Below are 26,228 nucleotides of genomic sequence, written 5' to 3' on the forward strand. Positions count from 1 at the left end.
TATATATATATATATATATATATATATATATATATATATATATATATTCTATTAATAAATTTTGTGAAAAGAAATAATTAACCAATATTCCTAGACATTTTCAGAGTAGATTTTGCGTAAATTAAAGTTCATTATTTTTAATGTTATTTTAAATTGGTAAATGGTAGATCGGAATAGTAGATTGGAAACAATGCTCAGGCCAGGTTAAATGTTAAAGTTCCGTCGTCGAGTGTCAACGTTACGTAATTAGGAACGGTCGCACTGGAATGATAAGCGTAATTATTACGTAGCTACGAGTATGTTTCTTGTAGGAACACAATAAAATCGCGCACGAGCAAACAGTGTTTTGCTTCCGAGAAGATACGATTGCATAAAATACATAAAGACAATATTGACACGAGACACAAATAGCGTTTCGCGTAGCGTTCGTGTTAAACCGCAGTTCCTGGACGGAGTTTATAATAGTTTCGCATGCGATGAATCGAAAATTTCTTTTCATTGTTTCGTTTAGAACGGTGAAACTTTTACATTAAACGGTGTACATACATGTGTACGTATATAAACGAACGTTTATTAGTTAAAGTAAAACTCTATTTCTGAATTTTTTAACGATAAATAATTTCTTGTACGTTATATTACATAATAGAATGTAACACAAGAAATTATATTAATTGAAGTATTAGAAAATTATCAAGTACGATGAATTTCACGAGTTACCAATCGAAAGAAATTCCAATGACAATAATCAAACCTGAAATGAAACAAATTCTATCCCGGAGAATTTGTAATTATACACATAAAACCGTGCTCTGTAAAACAGGAACTAATATTTCACTCCAAAACCACAACAGACTTTTATTCGTGAAAGTTTGAAACATTAGAAGATTCCACGTCGAGGATTAAGGACACATTTGGAAGGAGAATAGAAAAGTATGATGAATTTTACAAGTCAACAGTGAAATATAACTTTTAAATGGCCATTTAGTCTGCAATTATACGCGACCATTGCGACCGAGGTAATAAGAATTTCATGAGGCTCAAAAACGACGGAAAAGACTGTATTAAACGGAACTGGAAGGTTCGCTGGTAACTCGTGCGTCGTGTATCACAGTATTACATTCCTGTTACATTCTCCCTATCGCAGCCGCAGTGTAAGAACCAGAGAGTACGAGACTTTTACGAGGGGCAATGAATGTCTCAACGGTGAAGTTCCGTAAAGCTTCTCCATATATTATTGGAAACTTATTAGAATTAATTAACTTTTCACCCGTACACCGCATTACTTATTAGTCTCGACGACCTGGCTGGTTATCGACGTCCACGACGAATCGCTTCCGCCCTACATAAACTTCGAAGTTTCTTTGGAAATCGGTCAGGGACAAGTACAATCAACCTAAAACATTCTGTGAGGAAATTATACGTAAATACCAGCAGAATGGAGAAAGAAATGTTCGCTAATTTCGACCACAGAGGAAAAATTAAATTACAATATCTCGGAAAATCGAAGTTGCTACCCCAAGAATCTCTCATGATGCTGCTACAAGCATATAGCGTATTATCATAGTTGTAACGAATTCAAAGCTTTTATTCATTATATGTTTGTTCCTTTCTATTATATTCTATGTGTTATTCGATCCGTGATTTCTAGTTGTAAATATTTCTTTGAGGTTTGGTTTTGTAACAGCACTGTTGCTGGTCCATGTGTAATAAAATATTCTTTATGAAATGAAGAAATACAGTAGAGAAAAAAAAGCTTCGAGTGCAAGCAGGATAATATAAAAATTAACCAAATGTACTTCAGGTGGTATTTCTAGGTTGCTCTCTCGAGAATCTGTCTCTTAAACTATTGCTAAAGCATGCATCGGAGAAGATGGTAAATAAATATTAATCTACCTCAAAGGATCTAAGTTACTGCCTCAAGCATACAAGGCTATAAAATAAATGTGAACTCTGGTTGTGTCCTATATATATTCCAATTGAGCAAAACAAGAAATATAAAGTACAAGTTGTGGAAGATAAGAATAAAATTAAATTACCTCAAAGAATAGAGTTTACTACCTCAAGGATTTATCGAATGTGCCGCTGCTCTAAGCATATAAGGCTATGAAATACTTTCCACTGAATCTGTCCTACATATATTCCAACTGAGCAAGACAAGAAATTTCAAGTACAAGTTGCGGTAGATAAAAATAAGACAAATCTACTCGAGAGAATCGAGGTTGCTACATCAAGGATCTGTCCCTTATACTGCTGCCGCTGTTACGGTTAGCTCTAACGCTGTTATTGGCGAGGTTAGACACGATCCGCTCCCGTTGAAACGAGAACAAGCATCATCCGCGAGGTTAATCGTTCGAAATTTTTTTTAAGTATCCCTCAGCTGCATAGAGCGTCTGTTTCGGCGACCGAGGAAGAGGATCAGGAGAAAAAGGAACGACAGCGTGCTCCGTGGAAGGAACGAATCGCCGAGAGAAGTAGATAAACGAGAGTTGGAGAATGGGGAAGAGGTAGGAAGGGAAGGTGAGGTCGAGGTGATTCGCGGCGAGGCGAGGCGAGGTGAGCCCGGACCCACCTGCAATTATCCGGTCTAATGAGCAAACAGTCTGCTCTGCCCCTCTCTTTCTCTCGAGTTCCCTTGTTCCCCGTTTCACTCGATTCTGCTCGCTAGACGGACCATCGGAAACGCGTGTACTTGACTTTGCTGTACCAACAACCTTCCAACGGCCGTGTTCCACCTCCTCTTGTTCCTCGTTCTCCTTTTGCCCCCAACCTTCACCTCCAGCCTCGACGGCCCGATGCAGGTTAATGAAGATTATTAAATTAGTACCACTCGTGGTCAGTTTTTCGAACAGCTACGATCCCTTCGACGCAACGCGAAAATCCTTCGAACTGGTTTCGCGATTCTGCGGTGCTCTTGAGAATTTTCGTAAGTCTATACAAAAATGTTCAATGTGGAAAAGATTGGACAGTTCTATGAGTTTAGAAAGAATGTTCGATGTATCAAAAATATTTATGGCGAAATATAACGAAATAAATGAGATAAAATTACTCCGGATACAATGATGAAATTGATAGTATCCAAGTTTGGTAAAAGAAATGTTAACATTACCTAGTTATCTCTAGTGTTTCATCATTACCAATGCGATATTAAGAAAAGCTATTAATAAAATATGTTCGCACCCTCGGCATCTGTACCAAAAATAAAGAAAAAATCAGTAGTCGTGTTAGATATTTCCTTTCGAACCTTGTGACTTTTCTCTAAAAGTTTTTTTTTTTTTTTTATCTACAATAGTTTGAGCATCATAGCTCTTCTTCGCCCTATATAGTGGACAACTCTGGAATATCGTTCAATCGATGAACGTCACAAACAAATCGCTGTACCTCAACTCTGACAACTTTCCCAAAATTCCGACCGTTCGTACCTCGAATCAAAACTTTCTAGAGTCAGCCATCGGCAAACCGTTTAAAATCGGAAACCGTCGGCGCACACGCGCTTAGAGTCCTTACAAAGAGTCAGGGACCTGAAAAATGGAGCTGGATCCCCGCTGGTGGGGAAAAAAAGAGAGCAACGTGACCGGGTTAAATGCGAGGTACACGATCGAGTGCGCGGCCGGGAGAGGAAGGAAACTATCCCATGGCACGGACGTTGGGAATAACGCGGTTCTAAAGCGTTTCGGGTCGGGTCAAAGGGCGCGCACCTCGGACGACACGTGGAGGGCGTCCTCCGTACGATGACCCTGATTTCGTGGTTTCAGAAATAGAAATGATTCAGCATAATCGAATCAAGAGACGCGGGACCGTAGGTAAAACGGATGACTCAGCTTGTAGAAGAATTAAGAGACTCGAGGACTGCTGACGTCGCCAAACTATCGCCAGTGAAATTTTGTGCCTCGCGAGGCAACGTTTCGCTAATTGCTGCACGAATTCAACCAAAACGCGTTTTTAGTAATATTTAATGTCGCGAGAAAAATAATTATGGCACCGTACTAGCAAAGAACCATACTGATCTTATATTGTATTCATCCATGTATCACTTTACACTTTCTTTGTGTTTTTATTATTTGAAGTTGAATTCTAGGCATTTTCAATCCCAAAGGTTTCTCTATTAACGATTAAAAGTATTTAGAATTGTATTCGAAAATTAAATAGATACAAAAACTACTAAATTTCATATACATGTGTCTCAATCGCACCTCCCATACATCCTTAAGATATTTAAAAAATAATACTCCGAAATGGGGGAAAGAATGTTATCAAAAGATATACCACATAATGGAGAATTACGAAATATAATTTTTACGTAAAAGCATAACATTAAAACACATTACTATATAAACATATATCTAAAGTTGACAAAAGCCTCGTTCTTCGGAAATTAATTCCGACCAACACGACCGGAAAGGGTTAAGTTACAAATATAAGTTACGAATAACGAAGTTGTCTCACGAAATGAATCTAATAGTACATCCATGGTCTGTAAATAGCCTCGAAGCCGTAGAAAATTCATCGACAACGTGTCTCAATCCAACATTATTTTACTCGCAATTTTTAAATGTCCCTCCAAGAAAACAAATTTGCAAAAGGGTGATTTCTGCAATCTACTCGTGCCTAGCGGGACATTCGCCTATCCGAAATCTACTTGCTCGTGTTTCGGAACCACCTGATGTGGAGCATCTGATTTCTCGGACGCCCTCCGTCCTTCGTCCTGCGAAACAGTCCTCCAGAGGAGAGGAAGACGGCGATCAAGGCGTCGTTGAAGCAGGATGCGCTCGTCGCGGCTTGGCTGCCCGCCACGCCCGCCATTCACCTTCAACTTGGTCTCTCTTTCTGTCGCGGAACGAACACGCGTGTGGTAACCGAGCTACATAGACGACGCACACAGCCAATGACGGATTAAGAAGTCTGTAGACCCCTGGGCTACAGGTGTTGTGAACGTAAAGGATCCCATCCCTTTCCTTCCATTTGTTTTGCTCGCAACTGGTTCCATTTTGAACAGCTTTCGAACAAAATTATATTTCGTTTTACGCATCTTATATATTTTTACATTAGGGGGACCGTAAAGTAATCAAAATGTCTTCGACTTGGAAAAGTTTTTCAATGAAAAATCGAAGGGCTCTTTCAAAAAGGGAATCAAACAACTGTCTTTACGCTGGCAAAATATGTTAGAAAAAGATGAAAATTATTTTGCTGATTAGTATTCAAGATTTCTTTAATAAATAAATGTTTCTCGCCAGCAAAAAAAAAATTTTGATTACTTTTCGGTCCCTCTAATACTATTTCACAGATGCGGCTTCAGGAAGTTGATTGGTATCAAACAAAACTTTAATTCAATTTTAAACAGTTCTAGTTCAAGTTTCTGTATCTCTTCGAACTTGCTGTATAGAAAGAACCGGCACCAATCAACTAATTATAGTATTAACTATAAAATAAAATAGTAACAGCAACGAATAAATAGTTCATCATTTTTAATTCTCCGTTCTCTACTTGTTTTTAAATATGAATTTTGTTCATCTCTATCTTTAAAGCCACTACTTCGGTAGAATTGAAATTAAATTCCAATTTTTACCGAAGCAGTAACAAAAAACTGTTCCGAATTTTGCCTAGCTGTGCTCCTAAAAGCAGCACCTTTATACGGACCTGTATACCACACGCAGGAACCTGGAAACCATCGTAGAAAATTGCGAACCGCAAGAGACGAGACGAACGTCGCCGCTAGTCCCGTCCGACTGATAAATACCAGAATCGAAACCAGTCTCGACAAATTGTCCCGGATTAGCGCAAACGTATCGCTTTCCGCGAACGACAGAAAATCGCGCCGACAGAAAAACACGGACATATTTATGGACTCGTCGAGCGCGTTACGAAGTAATTTGTTCCGGAATCCCGTGGCTGGCTACGCGACTAGCGTCCCTTCCCGACGGTTTATCATCGCTATTAATGTCCAAACGACGACGATTCACCCGACGACGTCGAATTTTAATTAACACCTCGAGTTTTTCTTTTCCCGCTCACGTATCGGGGCGTCGTATTCTCGGAGCACCCCTCTTACATAACAATGATTCAATTATTGGGAGACGGAGCCTCTTAACGCCGTTGATCGCCACGTCACCCATATATGGGTGACAGTGCTTTTCACTAAAGAACCGAGCAAATTAATTCTGAAAGTTAAGTGTCAATGTAAATAAATTTGATCGAAGTTCTTGAATTTCGACGTAGTTACAAAAATAATGGAGTTCCTCGTGGAGTTCCCAAGTGTCTGTAAACAAAATTTGATCCCAGTAGAAAGTTTCAATCGTATCGATCTTGCAGTTAACGTATTAATCGTAGCGTCACTCATCAAAGACATTCCGAACGAGACTTTTAGATTTTGTTCTTTTAATAAAAAGATGTGTATATTTTAAACGAAAGTACTCGTAACTCTAATTAAACATGCGATATTGTTTCATACTGAAACCACCGAGATCAACGTACCTATTCTAGATAAAGCCAGACGGTAATTAGAGCAGGGAAGCAGCAAATCTAATTTATGAATAAAATTAATTCTGTATGACAGTACAACAAACAAAGTGATCGGTTATTTTATCAGATTCGATACGAACGTCCGAATTCTGCAAATGATTCCTGCACGCGCGCAAGTGCGCGCTCATAAGTGGACGTGCCCGCGACCTTCGTGAGAAACGATTCGATACAATCGTTACCACGTCCCACCAAAGAACAAAGAGGTTATCTTCCGACATACCTGGTCGTTCAGCTACCGCGTTTCCAGCGCGTATAGGCGTGTGCAAGCGTTCACGGAAACGCAGCGGGCCTGGTGCCCTAATGGCGTCGACCTGCATTTATTCCGACGGCAATTTTGCAATCTGTAATTGCGGTAATCACGCGACTACTTGTAATCGTCTCTGATCGGAAAGATGTCGGGATGCATCGACGCACAAGACGAGCATCAGCCGTGTTCTTCGACGTTCTCGGACCTCGCGTCGCGTTTTCTTCGCGTGTACGTATTTTCCATTCGCCAAATTCGGTAAACTTGATTAATTTCACGTGCAATCTCGCGTACGGGGAAACGGTTCGACGGATCGCTATGTAAGATTACTGTCATCATGCCAATAATTGTGGGCAGGAATCCGGGAGGACACGCGATCAGGAATGTTCTCGCGCATTCCCGCAACTTTTCAGGGCGAATGATGCGGCACGCACACGCTTCTTGCTAAAAATTCGATGCTTATACGGAATTTTGCAATTTTCTGGAAAATACGACGCTGCGAAATCGTGCGTCGATCACTGCGACTGATCACTGTGATTAAGCGATCGACCGTAATCGACGGCGATTAAGGGACACCGATGACCTACAATATATAACACAACATACAATTTCAGGGAATCAAAAATTGAATTTTTCCTTTTTCGTACAATAAACTAGCCCATATCACGTCGACAATATATGGATGCAATTTATTTGAACGTTAACAGTGACCGTAAATACAAGCGTTTCTTGGTTAACACGTTCGCGAACCCGCAGATATTTTACGTTTCTAATACCGAGTAAAAGATAATAAAATTCTGGAGCTGGACACCGCAAATTTGGATCCTTAAACCGAAGATAAAAATTACAAAACACGATTTGAAGTATCGATATTGTAAATATGTAGTGTATAAAATAAAAAAATTTTTTAAAGAAGCAAGGTTCTTGCTTGGCATGTGGTTCATTTGAAAGAGGTACGAGCTATTGTCACGGAATTTTTGTTGAAGATTTAAGCTTCACGTTTTAATCTGAAACAAGGGTAATTTTACAGGGCAAGTATCGAACAATTTTTTTTTTTTTTAACATATTCCAAAATGGCCAAGGTACAGTAAATCTTCAGGAAGCTTTTATTTTCAGCTACTCTACTTTTAATTCAAAATAGTACAAGGTAATTTATAAATACTGATAAAAGTATGATAGCCTTTAATTCGCACGCCTACTCCTGCAAATCTTACGACCCCGAGCGACTTTCCACGCGCGAAAGGAAGCGAAAAACTGGAAAACGCAACGACTTATTGTTCGCGGCATCGCGGTGATAAGACTCGAGGCGGTGTTCAATCGCGTTGGAACCTTCGTTACAGCTGCGGAAATGTCCGCTGAAACGAGGTGAAGGCTACCAGATGTAGATACAGGTCGGGCCCGCGGTGTATTAAGCTGTGTACGCATGCACAGGTTGCGGGCGCTCGCACGTAGACGCCTGCCGGCGTTAGGTCGGTTAAAGAAGCTACGGCGATGCTTAACAGTGCATAAGTAAGTAACTAACAAGCGAGTTGCATAACACCGCGGCCGTTGTCGCCGGGCGATATGCACTTGGTGTCGGGAGTTCGTGTAGAACGTTAAGGCTTGCTCGCACAGCAAGTACGGCAACACGATGCCGACGTCGACTACCTATCAGCGATTGCGTTAACCTTAAGGCGATACCAGCCTGTGTGTGTGTGTGTGTGTGTGTGTGTGTGTGTGTGTGTGTGTGTGCGTGCGTGTGTGTGTGTGTTTGTACTCGTTCTACACAAGTGTGACGCGGCTTAGCGATATCGTGCGTGCAAGTGCGGACACCCGAGAGCATTGTGTGCAACTGCATCACGGAACGACCGCCGCGCGACACGATAGAACGCGATGCAGTTCTTCTCGTCGCGGAAATTATATAATATTAACGCGGGCTGGCTACTGCACCGCCCTCAGGTGACGTAATCGACGCTGATTTCTGGCCAGTTCGCGAGAACACCGGCAAAAAACTCCACCTGATAAGCGGAAAAAGAATCCCCGAGGAGCTAAGGTTAATGGATTTCAAACAGCTGGAAACGGTGACGAGGATTTTCTGATATTACCTTGAAACAAGCTAACTGTTATTTAGCAGGCGCGACTGCTGACTAAAAATGACGAAGTTGAGGAAAAGACATGTGGAAGAAAAGTATGATTTAATTTTGTATTTTAAATATTATCTCAAGTTGGCTCAAACTAATTTTATTTAATTTAGTGGTTACCACGAAAGTTACGTCGATTTATTTGTAAAACTGCGTGTCTTTAACTTGATAATTACGTAGACGACATCGAGACGAATTCAGCGACGTGCTGTAATACCACTTTGTTATGACGTTAAGTTCAAAAATGATCGTGAATCGGTACGATATTTATAATTTGAAGTATTTCGACGACGCATTCAGACGAAAGCAAATAAACGTAAACATTATGAATGTTCATTCGCGCAACTGTCAAATTAAGAATATATGGCAACGTTTAAAAAACTCATGGTAACTTTGATTTTTAGCTAAACGAAATTTTTGTTTGCTGTTTGTCAAATTGCACCTTCTTGGCAAAATTTAAATACAAATTGTTGGTAATCGGAGATGTTTTGGAAAGCATTGACCGCGTTCCAGGAAATATGATTCATGATGCGGGACGTGGGACCATTGAACTGTGTGCGGAACAATCCCGTGATTTCCGGAACGTCTGGTACAGGGTTGGGCAAAAATCCATTCGAACAGCAATCCACTGAGTTGCTTGAGAAATAATACAAAAATTGTTGAAGAGGAGTTTATACGAAATGCATGTTTCGAACGAGGCCAATTTCAAATTAGAACTTAATTACAGTCCAGGAAAAATGTACAGTAGAAGTTACAATAAACTTATATGCAATGTGAGAGAAACACAGAAATATATAAACACATCTTTGAATCTAGATCACATTGCAATTTTTATTATAGACAAATTCTATCTAGGCTCAAATTGAGTTCTAATATTACTATTTAAAGGACGCTGACTACTTAAATAATCAAAAAATATCACAATTCATTCGAATAAATTTCCAACATTTATATCATCATAATTGTACGTTCGCTCAACGTGGTATATAATATCGTTCCACAGCTTAAATTTGTGATTTATATCGAATCGGTAACGAATAAAAAATTGTTTGTTTCATTCGTTATTCCAATTTTTTTTATTTACATAAGAATTTTGCCCCTCTGATCCGGTAACCCTGAACGGCCTGCCATTGCTCGAGATAAACGAACAGTAATTACGTCTTACAAGTTACATTTCAATCGACTTTTACTCTTGCCGCCATTGTAATCTGGTCTATCCGCTTATTCGATTCCACGAATGCACGCGGCGCGCGTTTCCAGGCAGCAAGTGAACGAACCATTATCGAGCAATCCGCGCATACGATGAAAAACGCAGAGAAGCACTTTCTAAGGCAGCGTTTACCAGACTTTTTTTTGGCGCGGAATCACTTTTCACGAAAAGCTCGCATAGATTTGTAGCTACTCAGTTTTTTAAACGAAAAATGTACAATTAATGTTTAAATACATTTTGTCTTCGAAATCGAGACGAAAATAAAAGCGTACGTGTGCAAATCATAAGATCGACGAAAGGTTAAACACGCGATTTCTGTAGAAAAAATATAAACGTATACAAACGTACAGACAAATTACAAGTTTGAAGATGGATATAAACATACAAGTACGTATGCAAATAATAATATCTGTTGAAAGGTAAACCGTTTTTCTATATACGGAGAATGCATATGCATACGTATCGAAACAATACAAATTAGGAGTTCGAAGAGGGAAAAACTAGTTACAAAGAATTCTTAGCTCTTCGTAAACATATCACCGCACTGCCACTTTTTTGTTAATGTCATTAGCATATAAAGAGTATATGCAAAGCGTATTATTAATGTACGTCTATTATTAGTCGGTGCTGGTATATTGGTAACCGTAAAAAATATTGCAAAAAATGATAATGATTGACGTATAGCGAACGCTGCATATATGCAGGGATGATTGAATCTAATAAACGTAAAAAATTATATCTACAAGCAATGTGCAAGTACCGATACAAAATAAAATTGATGTAAAATGAAATAATGATGTAATATTAATAACTACGTGACGTTAGAGTGTGTTCAATTCGAACAGGAACAGGTTACTTGTAGTATACCACGTGGGTATTCACATTGCACCTTAATTTTATTTTTAATCATCATCGTGGTACAAATAATTATTCAATGAGGATTGATTAATTAATAAACCAATTTTTTTCTGTCTCGACAGGAAAAAAAATCGGACTGAAAATACATTCTTTCTTTGCAATTCAATGTAAGTAACACACATTCACGACACAAAGTATTCCTGTACATCCGAAGAGAACCAGTACAGTGTCGGAAACGTTTACATAATGTATGAAATATTTTTTCAGTCAATGAATATTTAAACACTACCAGCTACCAGTACGACCCAATTTCAACGTGCATTAAAAATACGAGCAGGCAAAGTCGCTATTAATCTCGTTTATCGATTGCAATTTATTTTTTGAATTATTAATTGCTATATCTCACAAGACAGGTGGCCACCTCGCACAGAAATATACTTTGGGAGATGTCGTTTCAAGGAAACAGGGACAACACATCAGTCTTAAGGTATATTAATAGTGCAGATAAAATCGCTATTAATCTGATTCATCGATTGCGATTTATTTTTTTAATTATTCATTGCTATTTCTCGCAAGACAGGTGGTCACCTCGCACGGAAACACAATTTGGAAGACGTCGTTTCAAGGAAACAGCGACACCCGGTATGCAGGCGAACCACGCGACGTATCGTGCGACAGAGTAGAAGGGCGTGCCTGCAGTCGCTGCACACTGCGCAGTTTGTTGCACGCGCTGCAATCGTCCGTATGCAGCCGAGATGTGAGAGTTGCACGAGTCGCATACGTGAACGCACACGCGTGCACGCAAACACACCGAGTCTCGGTCGTGCACACCAGTACAGAGCTCGATTTTTACGCGACGATAGATATCTAATGTGACATTAGGGGTCGCGGACAATGCACATTAATTGAACGAAACATATTTCATTCATTAAATATAATAATTCTATTGCAGTGATACCTTATCGCGCGATATCGTTTCTTTTATCTATATTGGTTATTGTCTACTATTCCCCAACGTCAACAGGAGATAACGCTTTAAATACGACAAAAAGGCATGATATAAAGTAAGAATTGTGATCAGATCAAGAATATACTTCTATTGTACAGTAGGTACTAATTTGAATTTAATAAATTAGTCGAGTCTGTCTATAAAAATTATTTTTCACTTTCTCGATCATACCGAAGGCTATTTTGTTAAATAACATTTAGGAGCGACTTCTATTATTTATGAGAAAAAGATTTCTAAAGAAAAAACGAAAAATCTATGACTAATCGTAAGTGTATAATAGAATCATTTAATGAATGAATCTCGTTTCATTCGGTTAATACGCACTTTCTAACCTCGTCGCGTACCATAATTTCATACTTTCTAAATCAAAAAAAAAAAACTATCATTCACTCACTGATTATAAAACTAAATGTTGATGTCTTTCATACGTTGGATACCTTATCAAATAATTTACCGAAGAAATATAGATTTATGTCCACGAACGAATTTCAAATCTCGTGTCCGATGAAAATAATAACCATGCGTAAAATAGCTGACCACATCTGAACTAGTAGGACAACTTTTCAAAGTTGTTTATGAATCACGTTCCTCGGAGCGATACGTTTCGAAGCACGATTCAGATTTTTCGGTGGTTGCTGATTAGATGGCACGAGATTATTTTTCATAGCCCTCGGTGCATACATGCCGTGTTGTTTGGCCGTGAAATGCGAAATGATTCAAAAGAGCTTATATAGATGCGCTGGAAACCTAATAATCTGATATCATACAAACGTAATACGCTGCAGCGTAAACACTCCTGTTATTAAAGTGCACGAAAGAGGAAACTTCTTGTCTACCTGACATTAGCTATGGCAAAAAAAAAGCTTTTAATTAAAACGCTTTTGAATCCGTTCTCCCGAAGCATAAATCATTAATAAACATATTCCACAAACCTTATCTAGCGATTCTTATCATCCCCGGCAAAAAAACAAGTGCATTTCACAGGTCATTCATGCCGTGCTATAAGTTACGATCAGTCACGCGTGACATACATATTAACCTAACTCGGTTGCAAACAATATGTAATTTTCTCACCGCTCGTAATCATCGTTTTTCCGCGCGACCAATCGCCCATAAGCGACCGCGTTTAACAAATCATTCCAGTTTCTCGAGTTGCTCCTGAGGTGCTCGTAAAATGATGAAGAAAAGTGTATCAAAGTATGCGATACGATGCACCAAGCATTAAACGTCTGTTGGATGGATATACATTTCCGCTCATAAATCATCGAATGCCCAGTAAATGTAGAATACAATTGTCTTTACGGAATGGTGTAAATTATGAAAAGAAATTAACATTTATTGCTCATTTGCGATAAATAGAATGTGTAAATCATATTCCCTATCAAAGATTTAATCGAACTGTCGACGAACAATATTGACACGCGTGCGTGTATGTTTGCTTTTATATCAAAATTATTTGGAACAACGATACCTTTTAAAATTAAAAAACACACGATATTAAAGAGAGACAGGATACACTCTATCCATATAGTTGTATATCTACTATAAATACAATGAATTGTGAAAAGTGTTTATCGTACGAAATCCAAAATATAAAATTCGTTCATCAAGAGGTGAATGCCTCCAATAATTTCATCAACGACACAATAAACACGTGCCAAAGCATACGCCATCCAAATTATTATGCAGATTCCTGTTGATTCGATTCCTGTTGATTCGATTCCTGTTGATGGGACTTATTAATAAAGATAAAGCACGAGGACGCTACCTAATGTGAAGCTTGTTCTTCCTACTCAAGCCATTTAACGAACCTTGTTGAATTTCTATCAGCGAGTATAGACCATCGAAATGACGGTAGATTCGGTGTGGCAACGAATCACACCGCGGATGACGTCCCTGGTCCCTGGCGTAGTCGAGGAGCATGGAGCGTGTCGGTGGCAAGGGTCCCCCTACTTCCGGCGAACCATATCCGGCAGAACGCCCACCTATATCTCGGTCCGCCAGACCGTGCACACTCCCTGCTGCCACAATCTACTCTATCGTCGTCCAATTGTGATAGATGTTCTAGTCCGACAAAATTGTTCCCAGTTGTACAGCAGCAATAAAAGTAGCTCCTCAAACGAACACTTGATGTACGCTGGGTGTACCAAATACTCCTACAGCGATTAATCTTAACGAAACGATAGTGTAACTTGTTTCTTTCGATACAAGTCCACCCTGTCGTTCTATTCGCTGGTTTACGTATTCACTTGTTATGCATACCACTATGGTTACAATTTTCGAAAAATCACGAAACGAAGATTTTTATTTCTTCTTTTTTCTAAAAGTTAGATTTTCCAAAGTACACGGTAGTAGTACAAGTGATCGGTAGATGCAGAGATTTTTACTTTATTTACATCTGTCAGGCTTCAAAGAATGTACGTACGAACTATTAGTAATTTCCATTTATATAAACAAACTACTCTAGCATTTTGTGTAAACAGATCGCCGAAGGAGTACTTTTCGCGCTCGCTGTGTCCGTCGTGAAATTCATTTCCTACCCACCGCGCTTTCGAAAAGGAGAATTAAATCGCTACGATTACCTTCCAGCGGGAACTTGCTTGGAGTAAGACCTTACGCGTGCAAACGTCTGAATAAAAACTAAATCAAAGGAACGGAAATTGTGGTTCGAGTCTCGAGTAACTTACGAGACACGCGAACGACGGATTAGATTAGTGGTTCGCGAGTTACTCTCGCGCCTTACCGTCTTAATCGATAGAGATTCGATCGAGATGCAAACAGCTTCGGCAACGATACAACAAAGAAAAAAAGATAAAGAAGCGTCATTACGAAACTGCAAAACTGCAAAACTGCACGTGTGTGTGTGTGTGTGTTTGTTTGTTTGTTTGTGTGTGTTTGTGTGTGTTTGTGTGTGTGACGCGGCACATGCCACCGTGCATATAATGCCAGCAAAAACTTGTAACGTCTGTTCTTGGCCGTCATCTGTCGATTCGATCGAGTCTAACCGTGCGTCCTTTTAGCTTCGAATCTTCTCTCCTTATTCTTCTTATTATATTACTGTGCAAATAAAATCGGAATTTAGTTTGTCGTTATAAAATTCTCGAGTGATCTCGATTTGTATGCAAATTAAAATTTGAATAATTAATTTCTCGATACGTGGGCATAATTCACGGAAGCAAATATTTATAAAACATTGATCATCTATATCGTTATCTTACTCCTCCTCACATTTCCCCAACAAATACCCAAGAGATTTGTTATCGAAAAGATTTACACAATACATTTTAATTGGCTAGACTGCGGATGTTTATACAAATTCGTGTTATTTCGTACACGGTAGTAGAACAGAAACTTCAATTACAGTATCTTTCGTTTTCGAAATGTTGTAACTGTGTTTGCTGCGTTTCATATGACTATGCATTTGTACATAACCTTGTATATGTTTATGTATTAGGTCTTCCCACAAGTTCGTGCCGTTTATTGTTCCGCAAGGGTTCTCCTATTGAAATAATCGTTCAAATGTTATGGAAAAATGTATTCATCCACTCTTTCTACGATCTTCTCCCACCTTTCAGTCGCTATAAATAATTTCTGGAGTTCATTCTTTTCGTTAAATATAAATATGTGGCAAGAACTTATGAGACGACTTAATATTTTAAATGCATAAATATGCACAGTTTACTTATGCCACCAAAAAGATACTACAATAACACCTCAAAATAAAAGAATGCCATGCTCCGATCTACTCGATTAACACGTAGATTGTCATGTCCACCCATGTATGGGTTTCACTCAAAAACTAAAAAGATTATGAAAGATATGAAAAGTTGACATCAAAGGAGATGAATTTAAATGAAATTCATGAATTTTGATGTAGCTAGAAAAATAAATACCAGGATAAATGTTTGATTACATAGATTCCAGTAGTCTAAATAATATTTAATCTTACCAGAAATTTTTAAGAATATTCGTTTGTCGGTCAACGTGTTAAGCGATCAACCCTCTCCCCTATTAGGTCAAATAATCACCGCGACATAATTACACATTTCGATCACGTACCGAGAATATTGTCCCTATGCGACGCGAAATAAAATCAATGGTTCCGTTGAACATTGCGCAACAGATACTCGCACGGTTCCAGAAAATTATTATCCTCGCGGGAAAACGACATTATTAATTCCCGTTCGTTAATAAGCCCGCTAGCCGAACCGCCGTGTCCAAGACACACTAGGAAGAGTTATGTAAGACCGCGCGATCTTTCCAGCGAAATCCGCTTGATTTCGCGCGCCAATATTTATCGCACCCACATCCCGTTATCGTAATTAACTTGGCTCTCGAGTAATCCGACTCGTAGCGAGGTATGCACGATACGCAGCCTCGCGCCAGGCAATTTTATCCAACCACGTGGGTGTCCGTGTGGACCGGCGTGAAGGACTCAGCGATACATGACGCAACCAGGAAAGTAACGGATAACTGATAAACCTGATAAACAATAAAGAACCTTTAAGCCCTGTCCCGATTGCACCATTAACCATGCACTGTTCAACGAGCTGGTTAACCGGTGACTCCTGTCTTACGAATTCGATGCAGTTTATCAACCAGCTGACGTTGCCCTCGCATAATCTTATCATCTTTTTAAAATTGATAGCAAACCTACTGGGTTACAGGTGCTGAGAAAAGAAGAGCGATATTTGTACGGTTCGAATTAATTTTGAGCCTATCAGAGGTTCATTAAACTCGAAAGGGAAGCTTGATCGTGTATTTTTACATTTAGCTCCCATTTTCTTTTCTTTTCATTCACCTTCTTTCGTACACAAGTTTCCTCATGGAAAAGGAACCTCTATGCTCCATTAATTTCACAGTTTATTTCTTAATAATTACAAATCCACGTGAAAGTTAATCGTAGAAGCAAAGAATCTTACAGAATTTTTCACAAAAGCTAGGAAGTTTACGTGTTTGTTGGTTTCCTCAACTGTTGCCTATAAGTTGCCTACTGGACACGTCGATTTTACTTCCAACGAACGAAAGCTCCATGAAAAGCGAACGAATAAGAATCAGGCACACATTTTCATGCAATACTTTTATGCGTTGGCTACTTTTATATCCACGCGTTCAAACGTTTCGCTGATGCCTGTTGTTCTGGGTTTATTGTCCCCGCTGATATAGCATATCGTTCAAGCAACCGGTCCTTGTTACGTGTAATTGGAAACACGAGAACCACTTGCACATGCAACCCGAAATGATTAACAGATAGCAGAACGCTGACCCTGTGCAAGCCTAGAAATACGATAAGGATATGTCTCGGCGGTTGCTACTTCTACGCTTGGCGATATCCGTGAGCATTCGAAATTACCAGTAAATGGTTATCGACGGACATTAAAAATGGAAAATAAATTTATTTTCAAACTTAACGAACATACTAACGCGAAAGAAAAATTTGTGTCGCTCTATAGTGGGCGGTGGCAGAAGATTGGTATAGTAGCATGCACAATGAGGATTTATGTATGGTACGTTACCTTAAGTCACTATGAGTTACTAACATTTATTCAAAGTTCGTTATTCAATTTATTTTAGAAAAATTAAGATAATCAAAATATGCATCGTTTTATCTTATAATGGATACCACGAAGGAATAATGCAAAATTCTAGTCAAATTGTTGCTTATACAAACTAGGTAAATTTATATAAAGCACATAAAGAAATTTTGTAAAATTAAATATTTGAATAATGAGTTAATTACTACAGAGGCCAGCATCCAAATGATCAAGATAAACAAGCTGTTCACACTAATTACACGCTTTTCTAGCTCATACACTTAAACTACATCCAGGTGGCTGTTTCTATCTGTATTAGAGTTACTCGAAATTGTATCATTGACGTAACAAAACACGTGGACATGTGCTATAAAGGATTTCCGACAACTTTTTCCTCGAAGCTGTTCGTTCTGTTTGTAATTGAATGTGCGAAGATCTTCATTCTATACGTTAAATCGAGCTCGTGCGTCTTCCATTATTCGAAACGCGTCGAAATACGACATAATAACTTGCTCAGACCTTCGTTGCTTTGAACGATTCAATAGATCAATTTATTGAGGTGGCTTCCAATTATCCAGACAAGTTTCTGCTGTCCTCGAAGAAAAAGTCTCGGACGTCTTGTGTTCTAATTAATGACTCTGTCTTTTTTTTATGTTGCGCGTATAATCATGTTGCTTTTTCCTATTAGCATCTTCGTCTTTAGAGTTTCCTCGCTTTGACGTAGTAAATACATGTTTCCAGTTAGAGGATCGCGCATTTTTGTATAATTCTTCATTTAATACTTTTCCGAAGGTCTCCAAATAATTTTTAATTAATTATCACGTTTCTTCTGCGATTAATGCTTACCTACATTTGTAATTACTCAAAAATAAACTGTGAAATTAATTGCATATAGAGGCTTATTATCATATATATATATAATTGCAATTACTGCCAATAATAAAAAAAAATGTGATAATAACAAGAAAAAATCGTCCCTGAAGAGGTTAATTGGAATAAGTGTCTAAATACAATTACGAATCTAAAATGAAGATCACTTATGTTTCTACATTCAGTGTGTGTTACATTAGATAATGTATTTTATTTAATGTCTCGTCACTAATAAGAAAAAAGTTTTCAACATTCCAACGATTCATTCAACGGAAAGTGTTTACAGATTTATGAACGAAGGTATATCTCAAACCAATTTATCGGTACAGTTGGTACCCTTATCAGGATGTTTCTCGCCAAGAATTGCGACAAAGGCACTGTTACTTAATTGTGTGATTTTAGAAAAAAGTTTAAAATAAATAGGTCAAATTTGTTATCGTTAAAAAGTAAATTAGCCCACTCAAAATTTTTAGTCACGCTGCCAATAAATGGCTGGACGTTGATAAACATTTATCACCGTAACTCGACGAAGCGCAACATCATCGACACGACTAGTGTCGCGTACGCAGGCAATTAACTAATGAAAATCACACACGTGCGCCGGCGAGATCACAATGAACTGGTAGGACAGACGTTTTCAAGACACATAAGTCAGCCGTGCGCTAGAGCAGAGCTTGCTCGCCAATGTACACTAACCATTTGTCATGCTTGGTTACTGCGTGCTTGGGCACCGAAGTGACTTCATAAACTCACGGAGGGAACACCTGCTGCGTACGAGGATGCTCGCATACCTTTTATCGAAGTGTCAACCTACCTGTTACTCAAACAATCTGACAGTGCAAACTTTGACTCGATATCGGGCGAGATGTCTGACAGACCAGCTGTCGTCCTTTAAGCGATTTTCTATTTACTCAATGTTTCGAGGCCCTCTCCGGAAAAATATAAAATTCACACGACACACGAGCAAAGAAATGTAGGATAAATTACGCACGATTATTTGGCTGTATGCTTTAAACTAGGACGGTTGTATTTAAAATAAGGGAACACGAGTATATAACAACTTATGCGAAAGGTTTTGAAATATATAATTAACGCGATGTGAAATTATTGAAGAATAGTATAGGTAATATGAAACATATTAACACTTTATCTATTGATTTATTCAGAAATAGTTTGCACTTTATAAGAAAGCTTTCCATGTTAAAATATGTTGATGTAGGCTGATATTAACTCGTGCATACTGTTATCAGGTATTATATTAAATGCCTTATTTGGTTCTTCTATTTGAATATAGTAAGGGAATAACCAACGAAAGAATCACTAGGTTTTTTACATTACAAAATAACAGTGAAATACGTGGAATAAGGATCCTCGACATTTTAACAAAAGAATCATTCGATACGGTATCATTTAAACGAGAAAAACGATCTCTATCCATGCAAAAACTCAAACGTGGAAATTCGTCGAGACGCCAAAGGAGAAGTAAACAAAACGTTTTGTTAACACAGATTCGCTAAGTGAACGTATTCCTTTGCGCGAACAAATGGTAGCAGCTCGATGGAACCCTAGAGATAGAACCAGCAATATATGGTCTCAACAAATATCACGTAGCCAGCAATAAAGCGAACGTAGAATAACGTCTGACACCCCGATTGCAAAACACGTGTAACTTTGGTGTGGCGAGCATCGTTCAGTTGCTCGTAAAATGCCAGCACGAGGTCCGCGCATATGCAGTTTGGATTACGTTCTCATTTTACTGAAATTGAGTTTAAACAACAAATCGTAAAGTCACGGCCCGCCACGGGGCAACCGTCCTTCCGTCACGAGAAACTGAAACAGCGAACGTAAACGCAACCGTCCATTCCATTTCAATTAAGTAATTCCCTAAACAACGATCGCTACATATTCAACGTTGGAAACGAACATCTATTAGTTATCGTGGATCCAACTCGCACCTCAACTCGACGCGCGGAATATATATCGAAGCGAGAAAGCAACGCGTACCGTTGCACTGCCGAAGCAATTATTTTGCATATCAAGTCCGCGAACAGATTTAGTATACGCCGTCCCGCGGCGATCGCAGATATAATACGTAAATCCACGGTGAAAGAAGGAATTCTATAATAAGAACGTTCACACCCGCCGAAACTCAAGAGTAAAACGCGACTCGCAGCAACGAGCAACGATGCAGTACGCCGAGGCATAAAACGAACAACAATTATTCAGCGTTGTCGCGAGGAAGTCACCCGCCAGGACCTCATGCTGAGACGATCACGTTCCAGGGTCCGACCGGTCCAACCGTACCGTATCATGGAGCTCCGTGACGACAACGAATCTCGGACTCCCTGAACCCTCCCAAAAAAATCGGATTAAGGATTGGTTTTAATCTTTGTCGATATTGCTCGTATTTTTCCTTAACGCGAACCCTGTATCCTTTTCAGTAAAAATATTATTCGTACAGGAAGCGTTTAATATTAACCTCTTGATGGACATTGACGGATATGTGTTCATTTGCTTTTGTATCAAAATGGCCGTTACTTACGATCACAATACTTTTTAGAATTGAAGAATATTCCATATTAAAATGAGACAGCATATTTGTATGTTAAAATCGCGATACTTTTAAGAATTGAAAAATATAACAAATTAAAACGAGACAGCATCTTTGTATTTTAAAATCATAATACTTATTAGAATTGAAGAATATGCCATATTAAAATGAGACAGAATATTTGTGTGTTAAAATTGATTTACAGATAAAGATTGCTTTGGTTCCTGTATATTCGACTAATTAAAAAAAAAAAAAAAAAAAAAAAAAAAAATTAAAATTCATTCCTCAAGATGTTAATATCAACATACATTTGTTGACCTCATCATGGACTCTCTAAATATAAACAATAAATACAAGGACTTTCTAAAGGGAGCTTAGGATTTTGTTCTTCAAAAATAAAATACGCCTGTCAGTATAACAATACTTACACAACATCATCTTTTACTCGACGCGCTACATACGCCGTATTATTGAAAAAACAAGCACACACCAAATGTTTGATTAAAAACAATGTACCTCACGACCAATGGAATCAAATGCCACCCACACCTGCACGAGTCCCATATACAGCCAATGACAACAACGTTGTGGCACGTGAATTCATACTGACAACAAATACATTTTCTCTATCAACAATGACACGAGTATCGAAAGCCGCAATAATGTCTGTCAGCGCGCTCGAATTGCTTAGAATTCGTTCCTCCAAACAATCGCGCCAGCGAACGATAAGTAGCGAGTTTTAATTATCCTGCAAACACGTAACGCGAGCAAATACTGCGTCTGCGTACGAGAATTTAATAAGTCATTTTCCATACGAGATAGACGCCCAGCTCGAGGCACGAGATGTAACCGCTACCTACGATACGCGAGGAATGCGATACCTCGCATATGCAATTCGCTTCTTCATAATTACGAACAGGCCTATCGTACGCTTCTTGCGCGGGATTCCTCTTGCGCAATCTCCCGTTTTATTGAAACGCGATACCAGCGCCAGTTTCCGAGCAGCGACGATAATTTGAAAATTCTTCCGACTGCGAAATTGAAAGTGACGTGAGAATTATGCCGCGATAGCCAGCTAGTAAAAACCCCGAGCGATGGGAAGAATTGCACTGGGATATTAATTGAACTGTGGCTTGCTTAGTTTCTCGAGTACCCGCCGCTTATGCACAGCGTGACCGTAAAATTTTCACACCGAGCAGAGCGAAGGAAATCTAATGATCGATGCGCGAAGTTATCGTGAAAATTGATCGATATGACCTCAGATTAGAAATTTAAGATTTGTCGACAAAGACTGTGTAGTAGGAATAAAAACACTGTTAATTGTTAAGTAATTAATAAGCGAGGAGAATTCGGGATTCAAATTAATTAGAATAAGTCTAATGTAATTAAGTGTATCGTATGAATAGGTGTACTACTACTAATAATAATATTCCTATAATGTCTTCTGTATTATCTGACCTTATGGCCCAAAAATCTGTCCATAAAGATATAAAGAAATGTTCCTAAGCATCAACGAGTTGTATCACACTCATATTCCCATTCCTGCCAACAAATTCCGGCTATATTAGTTATGTATTCGTATCACATAATACATGTATCATGCCCTGAAAACGGTACTACAATTTATTTGTAGCCCATTCGTTGCTCCAAGGTAATAAAAAATCCCCTAAACCGTCGCCTATATCGAATCGTGTGATCGAGGAACTACTAACCTAAAGTGACCGGACTATAAAAGCTATCGGCAATGACGGTCCGTTCGATCAGTCCAGTAACTTTATGGTCACAGTGTGTATAAAGCGTAGAAAATGAATGCAACGCCAAAGGGGCGATAAATCGCACGAATGGATCCTGCGGATTAATTCCTTCGATAGCGAGACCAGGGAGGCCGTAATGCAGTTACCGTTCTGTCAAGGATCTATTCGCGAACACGGCCGACATTAATTCCTAGCCAATAAACCTTAATGACGACTAACGTACGCGTAGGAAGCTCGCTAATGACCATTGTGTGATACAGCTTTCTTGTAATTACTACCGATTCCACACTTTAATTCGTCCCTCTCCGTTCTCTCGCCAGCGAATCACGTGTCGCCAAACGTACCGCGACGATTGTTTAAATAACAGCAAAGAAAATTAATCGCGAGCGCAAACAGAATCCCGCTTCGTTCTTCTAATTCAAGCGTGCCTGCCAATAACTCGATTCGCCACGTTAGACTTCCACCTTCAATTAACGATCATTAACGGCGTACACCTGTTCGCGGTTCGAGGATACGAGAATATGTATCACTTCGTTCGTGTCTTTGGCGCATCGATCACCCGTGTCGGATGCAGACGTCGTTGTATCCCAGCAATCTGATTCCGTGGCCAATATTTTACCAGACGAGATGTAATTGAAATTATCTGCTTACAACCCTTTCAAAACGATCTCTCTCGTGAAATCTGTTTGCTGGGTGAGGAGAAGGATTTCCAAAAAGGGCTTCTGGAACTGTTTTATTAGTAAACCGCAAATAATGTGGAATATATCGGGTGGTTTATTGTTATTTTTAGATAATTAGACGTGGAAGACGATGTTTATGTGGGAGGAAATCTATTGGAAAAATTAATCTCGTGAGAAAGGAGATGCTGTTTCTTTCAGTGTACATTTCTAATGGCTTGAGCTGTTTATATGAAAGGCAATGAGGCCACGCACACACACCTTCAGTTACCTTTAGAAAGAGTTTGAGCCAAGGTCCCAAAAATGGGACGAGCTTTAATTTTTATATTTAAATGAAAGCAATAACAATTATGGCACAAGTAGTTCCAGTTCGTTAGTATGAATATGATTTTACAGTTAATTTAATTGTTTCGTTGTATTTTTGAATTGCGACGGATAAAGGTGTTAAGAAAAGAAGAAATTACCAAAATGAAATACGTTACATTTCAACATACCTGTTGAACATTACTTTGTAGAATTAGCAAAAAGTAAAAATTATCAGAATAAATGAAAACAGTTCAGTGATCATTGATGACACAGAACGAAGGACTTGATTATCCTAATTTTTCATAGATTAGAGGACAATTTCCGATGGATTGAAAGGTAAAAAGAATCGAAGAATTTATTACTCTTTGCATCTTCCCACGGGTAACGGCAATTTAGGCTTCGACAATTAAACTCTTTCGTAAGACAAGCCTTCAACGGGTAGGCTGTCGGTAGCAAGGACTTTGATTAATCATTAATAAACATTAATGCCTAACTTTAAATTGGAGCCTCATTTGGCCGATACAGAATTTATATCGAGCTTTCTCCGGGGCAATCACGAGGAATTCTTCAACGGCGCTCGATAATTATTCACGTAATAACTCATGTCGTGGGACGACCGGTAACTCATGCGCCGTCTCGAGAGCTGTAAATTATGTTATTAGCGTTTTAATTGCACGGTTATCGACTTATTCCGCTACGTAACACCGCTAAAAGTCGAAGAACCTTTCAAATATATAGGGAACAACTCATTGGCGACAGTGAAGCATTTCCCAATTCGATGATTAATTAAATTATCAACTATCACTTCTTCGTTTCTTGAATTCTCTTATTTCTTTTCATACACAGAATAAGAATCTTCTTGATGTTATCGTTTAAGATAATTAATATGAGTCAAGAATAAGACTTACTCCTTCCTGTAGCTCGGCATAATAAATATATTCACGAAGCTTGAAATTAATATTCCCAACAGCTTCCACACAATAAAATCTCAAATAGCGCACCATTTTTAACCGACTTCGAAAAGGAGGAGGTTACTCAATTCGACATGTATTTTTTTTTTTTTTTTTTTTTTAAATGTCTGTTCACTGATTACGCCGAGATGGCTTGACCAATCGGAATAAATTGTGTTGCATCTTGTAGAGCATGCCCCCCCCCCCCACCCACCCACCCATCCCGGTGGTCCCATTATCACGACATAGGCCCCGCAGGCGCTCCTCCGGCATACTCGCGCTCTGATTGGTCGGGAGTTTCTGTTTCTGGAATATCTCCTTAACAAAGCCTCAAGCAACATTTTCGCTAAGGAAATATTGTTTCAACCTCCCCTCCCCCGCGGAACAAGCCTTTTCAAGGACCTTCAACGTTTTTGAGTCATCCTGTATATTGCTCATAACTGTTGTTATTGCATGAAACCTATTGGTTATAGATTGTCACTAAAAAGAGTGAAATAAAATAATTTTTTGGAAAAAAAATTTAACAGACTTCAAAAAAGGTACAGTGAAAAGTACGAAATAAGTTCTAGTTAATGTATATGAATCTGCATTATCGACCGAGCACTCCATATTAACGACAGAGTGATCTTCATTATCGGCCGAGCACTCTACATTACCGACAGAGTAATCTGCATTACCGACCGAGCACTCTACATTACCGACAGAGTAACCTGCATTACCGACCGATTACTCTACATTACCGACTTAAAACTTTTCAAGATCATTGAAAAGGTGTCTTTCTAAGTGGAATGCATTACTTTTATTATTGGAATTCTATTGCTGATAAAGAAACGAATTCAATCGCGTGAATATCGTCGCGAGCACCCTTTGGATGGATCCAAGGCCTGAGAAGAAGGCGATCGGATCGATCGCCTGTCAAGCTGTCATATTCGAACTAGACGCCATTGAATGCTGACGTTCCGAAACTAAGAACACATTTAATTACCTTTGCTGATATTTGTATTGTACACACCCTGTTATATATTATCGTTACTCGTTAATCCTTGAAGTTCTCGTTATGCCAAACATAAAACGTAACAATATGTTGTAGGAGTCTAAACGAAAAATAAGGCACGGGGATTCGAACCCACGATCCTCGGATCCACAGTCGACCGCTTTACCTACGCGACCAATCCCGTACCCTACGTTTCGTGTTCTTATTTGACTCCTTATTGTTGGGTATGGGAGGCGCGGACACTACACTCGGCCAATCTGAATTGTCATTCGCCCTCGAATGTCCGTCTTCTCGGTTTTTGCGTCACAACAACAGTGCGCGCCCTCTTTCGCCGTTTCTCCTCTTTTTGAGAGTCCCACTCCGAAAAGTACGAAATAATTTCTAGTTAATTTATATGAATACGCACTAGCTCTAGACATAATTGTTCAAAAGTATGGGAAAATGCAATGAAAAGCATGAAATAAGTTCTAGTTAATGTATATGAATCTGCATTATCGACCGAGCACTCCATATTATCGACAGAGTGATCTTCATTACCGACCGAGCAAGATTACTCTGTTGGTAATGTAGAGTGCTCGGTCGGTAATACAGATTGCTCTGTCGGTAATGTAGAGTACTCGGTCGGTAATGCAGAT

General features: G+C 39.0%; 1 protein-coding gene and 1 long non-coding RNA gene across 4 annotated transcripts in view; one reads left to right on the forward strand and one right to left on the reverse strand.

Annotated features, from left to right (window-relative positions):
* Nucleotides 1–26,228, reverse strand: part of LOC128872596 (Krueppel-like factor 6) — a 439,155-nt gene that overhangs the window by 364,194 nt on the left and 48,733 nt on the right. The window lies entirely within an intron of this gene.
* Nucleotides 7,709–13,564, forward strand: LOC128872600 (uncharacterized). 2 transcript variants are annotated; one of them, XR_008456221.1, is made up of 3 exons: nucleotides 7,709–8,927; nucleotides 9,285–11,435; nucleotides 11,525–13,564. It is a non-coding gene; the product is annotated as an uncharacterized LOC128872600 (long non-coding RNA). The 2 variants fall into 2 exon arrangements; XR_008456220.1 differs by having other exon boundaries at nucleotides 11,529–13,564.

The sequence above is a fragment of the Hylaeus volcanicus genome, chromosome 2 (genome assembly GCF_026283585.1).
Source record: "Hylaeus volcanicus isolate JK05 chromosome 2, UHH_iyHylVolc1.0_haploid, whole genome shotgun sequence".
Classification (NCBI taxonomy): Eukaryota; Metazoa; Arthropoda; class Insecta; order Hymenoptera; family Colletidae; genus Hylaeus; species Hylaeus volcanicus.